Source organism: Apium graveolens, chromosome 3 (assembly GCF_009905375.1).
Source record: "Apium graveolens cultivar Ventura chromosome 3, ASM990537v1, whole genome shotgun sequence".
NCBI classification, from domain to species: domain Eukaryota; kingdom Viridiplantae; phylum Streptophyta; class Magnoliopsida; order Apiales; family Apiaceae; genus Apium; species Apium graveolens.
The window spans coordinates 108,870,948-108,877,866 of NC_133649.1; the positions used below are offsets into that span (position 1 = coordinate 108,870,948).

The window sequence follows — 6,919 nt, forward strand, 5'->3', positions numbered from 1 at the left end:
CAATTGATGTTGAGACTACGAGCGAAATCTACATTGTTTTTAAAGCCTAAATCATTTTTAAAACTCTCGATTTTGTTCAAAAATCTCGAAATCGATTCGATTTCTTTTTCGATTTAAAAACCCTAGTTTCAAATTTGTTTGTTTTTATGATAAATCGGTTCGATTAAGCTTGAAATGCTTTGGTTGATTGATTCGAAGTCGATTTTATCAAAACCCCCAAATTTATTTTGAAACCCTAGTTTTATCTCTATGAGTTCTAATTCGATTCAACTGTCGTTTGAGTGTTCATTGCAGGAGAATGATGAAGCAGGGTCGGTTGTGGTTATTTGAAGATCATTTACCATTGACAGTCGCCGACTTCAATGTGGATTCTCGGCGCGTGCTTCGAATATGAGGTGCTCCTAGCTCCGATCTATGGGTTTTGGTAAGTCTCGAGAAGTTTCGAGGCCTCCAGCAAAGGTTCAAGGATGTGTGTGGCTTAATTTTGGCAAAAGATATGTAATGCTGTGATTTTTATGTATTTTATTCTTTGTACATTACGTTCTCTCTGTATGAGTATTCTGGTGAAGGTGGTTTTGATTATTGTTGTTCTATTTGATGACATTGAAGTGATTTGTGTTTCTATTAAGTTTAAGTTATGGTTTGGTACTTATGCAGCTGAGGCCATTTTACTTGGGTTCCAGCACTATCTTGTGATGCTTGGCACTACAGTTCTCATTCCTACTACTCTGGTTCAACAAATGGGAGGAGGAAATGTAAGGCTTAACTTGCATTTTTGTCTTCGGTATTCGTGATTACCAGATAATGCTTTAATGGAGCTTGTAATGTATTGGTATTGTTTAGAATTTTAGCTGGTTTTCGCTATCAAAACTGGCTTTGATAGTTTAATGGCTTTACTTTCAGGAAGAGAAGGCAAAGATGATCCAAACACTACTTTTTGTGGCTGGGGTGAATACTTATATGCAGACGTTGTTCGGCTCTAGATTACCTGCTGTAATTGGAGGCTCGTATACATTTGTGCCAACAACTCTATCAATTATCTTGGCTGGAAAATACAGTGACCATGTAGATCCCGTGGAGGTACATTATTGACCCCTTCTTTTCTTGTTTTTTCAAATGCAACCCCATAAGTCTGTTGTTCTGATTACTTCTTTATGCAGAAATTTGAGAAGATAATGCAGGGGACACAGGGAGCTCTTATTGTTGCGTCTACCCTTTAAATTGTTCTTGGTTTTAGTGGGCTTTGGCGTAATGTGATGAGGTTTACTTAGTACTATTATATATAAAATCTTAACAGTGGATTCTTATATTATAGATTGTTAAATGTACAATAATGTTGGTTTCATGATACCTGCATCCCGTATGAGATTACACGTTTAATGTGCCTTTTGCTTGTTTTATAAGGTTCATGAGTTCACTCTCTGTAGTTCCATTGGTGTCGCTCGCAGGGTTTGGGCTATATGAGTTTGGTTTTCCACCGGTAAGCATTTGTATGTCGTGTTTTGCAATCAGCAGTATAAATTTACAGAAATTAGACTTGTTCACCTTTTTACAAGCAAATATTACTGCATACTTTCCTATCCTGGCTGATGATTGTTGCAATTTTTTGGTTAGCTCACAAAATGTGTCGAAATTGGACTGCCTCAACTCATCATTCTAGTGATCTTCTCACAGGTACGATCTGAATCACCTTTATTTGTAATAAATATCTCAGATGATAATGACTTAAATTGAGCAGTGATTCAACAAAGAACTCATAATATCATGAGCTAATAATAATTTTTTCCATACATAGTATATACCTCATCTTATGGGCGGGGAGAAACATATCTTTGACCTCTTTGCTGTTATATTCTCGGCGATTATCGTGTGGGTATATGCTCACCTTCTCAGTGTCGGGGGAGCTTATAAGCACTCACCAAGAACAACCCAAATGAGCTGCAGAACAGACCGTGCTGGAAGTATTGGTGCAGCTCCATGGTATGGCTTACTTGATTACTCTGAATTTTTGGGGCTTCAATTAGTATCATGCCATGAGTTATGTACAGAGAATAAAATATATGCATCATTACGTTCTCTCTGTATGAGGATCTCGCAGAGTGTCTTAAATCAAATTTGTGCTTATGTATTTTGTGACACAACCAGTACCTTCAAGTTTCATCTTTTGTGTTTTGACAACATTGGTGGTTGTCCCTCTGGAACTCATTCCATCTGTCAGGTGAATGGAAATTGTGTAGTATTTTGCTTGTCATTTGAGCATAATGGCTAAGTTTTGAAGATAATTGGACCGAACATTATATATTCTGTCTTTACGAGGATCTCCCTGACTTTCTGGAATCAAATTAATTCATATATATTTTGTGATGCAACCAGTATCTCCAAGTTTCATCTGTTATGTTTTGACATCAGTGGTGGCTTGTAGTCTCTGGCTCGCATTCAATCTGTCAGGTGAATGGAATTTTTATAGTATTTTTCTTGACATGTTGAGCATATTGCCCCCGTCTTCGGGTTTTTCAAAATTTTCCATGTTTCTGTTTTTCCTTGTCCCATGGGTTTATCCATTTCTCCGTCCACTCTACACCCTTTTCAGACATCATCTTCTTGGCACACTTCATGATCTCCTCTATCATCTCCATATGCTTTATTGCTTCATTTGCACAAGTTCTCCCAGACGCAACATTACTTTTGAAGCTGTTGTTTGATATAAGGACTTGGATTTTTGTTATAAATGTACTTGGATTACACAATTGTTGAATATAAGAGATTAAATTGCAGTTGTACTGGGAAAAAAGAGAGGTTAAAGTTCATTAGGTTTTGAATGTGAAGTTGGTAGACTATATTCAATTCATATAAGCTACCTATAAATTAAAATTTGACAACTAGTGCTTTATAAAATTGTCTAAATTAGTATCATTAATATTAATCTCAAGAATTTGGACTCTGGACCTATGGGGAAAACTAATTTTCTGCTGATTAGTATTGCATGTTTTTAATTTTTTGTTGTCAGATGGTGAATCTTGTTATTCTTATTCTGTTCATTTTTATTTTCTAGGCTAAAGTTCCATTTAGCTTCCTTGCATCAACATCGCCTTGGGGTCTGTTTTTAAAAGGTTTTTATTTGAAGATGTACCACGGTTTCCAGTGATCAAGAGGAAAACGGTACTATAGTCATTCAAGGCACTCAAGGAGTAACTTTTTAGTGACTTATTTCTTTGGTACTTTTGTTCGTTTGAAGAAAGATTTGATGTACTTTTGGTGTTTTAAATTTAGAATTGGGCGTATGTATTTTAGTATTTTTTTTATGTTTAAAACTTGTTGGATTCCAAATATGGTTGTTTTTGTTGGATGCCACTTATGGCAGGTATATTGTAAAAACAGACCAATTATGGCCAAATTTTAATGTTTTCTAGTGTTGCATATTCCATAGTATGATGTTGTATATTGCTTTTCACTGTGTTACATTCGATTATAATATTGTTGCAATTTAAAAAATGGTGTTGCATAATGTGGTATATACTATTGCAATTGAATGAAAATAGTGTTGCATATGCATCAAAATGGTGTTGTATAAACAATGTGGGCCCCATATATGACGTGGCAAAAAGGGTCCCACTGTTGACGTGTGCATTGTGGCCCCCACATGCTGACGTGGCAGGATGGGACCCAGCAGACGTGGTGTGCTGACGTGGCATGCTGATGTGGTTCTAGGGACCCCATGTTGCTGACGTGGCATCTGATATGTCAATTGCCACGTAGGACCAAGTGTACTATCCTGCCAGGTCTAATGCAACACTTTATGCTGTTGCCAATAGGTGATTTACTGTTGTAAAATTCACCTGATGCAATACTTTCAAGTGTTGCACAAAATGTTGCATTAGGTGTCTACGACCACTTTCACATTGGCAACCCCCCCTTGGTGTTGCCTATTACCTTATGCAACACCATTTGGGCCTTATGCAACTGTATAGTAGGGGTTGCTTATGTGCACTTATGGCGTAGTGCTACAAACCAAAACATTTTCGAATATTTCTAGCCTCATTTGGTTATTTCAAATACTTTTCATTTTTTGACTTTTTGATCCAGAGTACGGATTTATCTGGAAAGATTTCAGGTCGGTTTTACGGGTATTAAAATATTATTTTATTTTCTCGATATACGTGCAACCTAGATATTTTCTTATCCAAGATATTTTGATTAAAATATTATTTTTTATTAAAGTACGAACATCTGGGGGCTCGAAACCCCAAACCTTTATTAAATTGTTCGGTTTTAACGTTTATCTTAAAACTAGGTTCGTTTGGATCAGTTTCCATTTATTCTTAGCTATTAAGTATTAAATTTTATATCCGACATGATCCAATGGGTTCCTATTTTCTCGTAGATATAAGTAGCCTCCACTGTACTTTATTTTGTATAGAAAAACATTTTTATACAGTTAAATTTCATAATTATCGAGAGAAACTGATAAGTGTTCTTTGCGTTCTTCGTAATCAAACCAAGATCGAATGTGTTAGGGAATTCAGATTTTGACGCTCAAGTAGCCAAATCGAAGCTCTCGAGACGTACTAAGCAATCATATCAACTAGAATATTGTAGATATCGTAAGTAATTTTCTATAATCTTTACAAAAATTTGAATTAAATAGGGTTAAATTAGGGTTTTCAAATTTTGAAGTGCTTGATATGATTTGATGATTGAATGTTGTAGATAATTGAATTCTGAGCATTTTGATAGGCCATATGTGTGATTTGGAGTTCCATATCATTTCCAAAATGATTTTTAATCTTCAAAATTAGAAATCAGGATTTGAATGTCATATAAATGTTCTTATAAATTAAATTTATGTATTTTCAATTCGTTAAACCTGGGTTAGAAAGGGTTATACCATCATGTATATCGTGTTCATGGGATTCGATTCATGTATATAATTATTGTGTTTGATGCCTGTATTTAACTCGCCGGAGCTTCAAAGCTCGCCGACAAAGTAAAGTTCCAGTCGGCTTTCTGTCCGACTAGAATGGTGTTTATAAGTTTGGAGACCACGATGAGACTCTTGGTTGCAAGAACTACTAGTATGCATATTTTGGGTTGATTCTGGACAGGATTTGAGATGGCCGGAAAAGCCCGGTCGCCGTTAATGGTGACTGACCGCGTGGTAAAGGGGTGGAGGTGGTAAATAAACATTTCGCCCCCAGGGTTTTAAAAAGATTCAAACTGAACCCTGAGTTCTGGAAAGTTACAGTTTACATCCTTCGTAAAAAGTTTTGAAAGTTGACACTTTCAACCCAGCGAATTTAGTTTTTAAAAATTGTTTTTAATAATTTATTTTAATTCCACAATTCATTTTAGTTATTTATAAATTCAAAAAATAAATTTTAATTACTTAATTTATTAATTTTAACTAGTAACTAATTATTTTAATTGGTAAATTAATTTAAATATTAATTGATTAATTGATTTAATTATTTATTTATTGATTTTAATTGATTATTAATTAGATTTGATTAATTATTTTGATTTAAAAATTCTTGAAAATGGGTTTGAGCAATAAAACATTTTTGTAAATTAAGATTAATAATTGGTTAGGCATTATTAATTGTATCAAATTTATTTTCAGTCAATCAAACTTGATTCTTAATTTATAAATTGAGTCTTTTATTCGTTTTAATTTCAGAATATATTTAGAAATTCCAGAAAATATTTGAAAAATCATTTTTAACCCGAGACTTGATTAGACAATCGATAGGATGGTAAACTTCATGTGCTATATGATGTATGTTATGTGTTTGGTGTGTTATATGTTGTTAGGGGAGTTGGAAAACTGTTTTGACCATATCTTTTGAATTATAATTCGGAATGAAGTAAAACGAAAAAGGTTAGAACTTATAAAGTCAATTTTCATAGAAAATGATAATATGGCTGAGTCTAAAATGTGAATATATGTTGATAAGCATGCATAATATAGACATATGTGATCTATTTTCTTATAAATGAGTGAATGTTTGTAATTCTTGTTCTACAAATATAATAGATGATTTAAGTATGATGATACTATGTTTTGATTGGCATTGGATAATTATATGATGAGTTACGAAGTCAGATTGAGTTGGGTGATTGTGGTTTGGAATAGAATAACAGGGAGATAATCTAATAAATTTACGAGATAATGTCAGATTTTCGATATAATTTGTACTCGTATTGATTTATAGAATAGTTGTGTTCAGAAGAATTTTATTATATGAAAGAGTCTAAGCATGATAACGTGAAGTGATATCTGATAAATTTAAAGGAGTTATATGAGTTGAATTTTGATTATGTGTTAAGTGTTTATTGGTATACATGATATTTATATGTGAAGGGTTATAAATGCAGAGTTTGATAGTTATAAGTTAGAATCGATAGACTGTTTAGTGATTATACCATTCTCTTATTCCCGTAAAGGATCCGGATGAAATGTGCAATATTGAAGACGTACAGAAGGTCAAATGGTATCACAAAGCGAATAAGGATTAAGTTGAGAAAGCAACAATGTGCTATAGATAGAGTATATTTAGGGGTTATCTTTGAGTTATGATATGCATGGATTGTGGAGTATGAAGTATGAGACTGAGCTGTGATTTAGAATCGGATTTAAGGAAAGTTTCCTAAATCCTTTGTTATATATGTTGTATAGATTCTGATATTTCTTTCAAGATTATGGTATCATGTTTGTGAAGCACATCTAGTAAACGTTTACTTCTGAGAATGAAACCTATGATTTCTTTCTACCTTCAAGTTCTGAAAAGCCAAACACTTTATTATATCATATGAACACATGCGCTACGATATGATACCATTTCAAAATCACCAGATACCTTTTATTCAATTAATACACACCCTTGTATACCTCTTTTCGTTTCATAAATACCAAATTTTTATT

The 6,919-nt window shown here is 33.6% G+C and overlaps 1 long non-coding RNA gene across 1 annotated transcript; it reads left to right on the top strand.

Moving 5' to 3' along the window:
- Positions 1-1,200: 1,200 nt before the first annotated feature.
- Positions 1,201-1,975, top strand: LOC141710853 (uncharacterized). The gene is made up of 3 exons (XR_012571096.1): positions 1,201-1,480; positions 1,615-1,674; positions 1,796-1,975. It is a non-coding gene; the product is annotated as an uncharacterized LOC141710853 (long non-coding RNA).
- Positions 1,976-6,919: the final 4,944 nt, after the last annotated feature.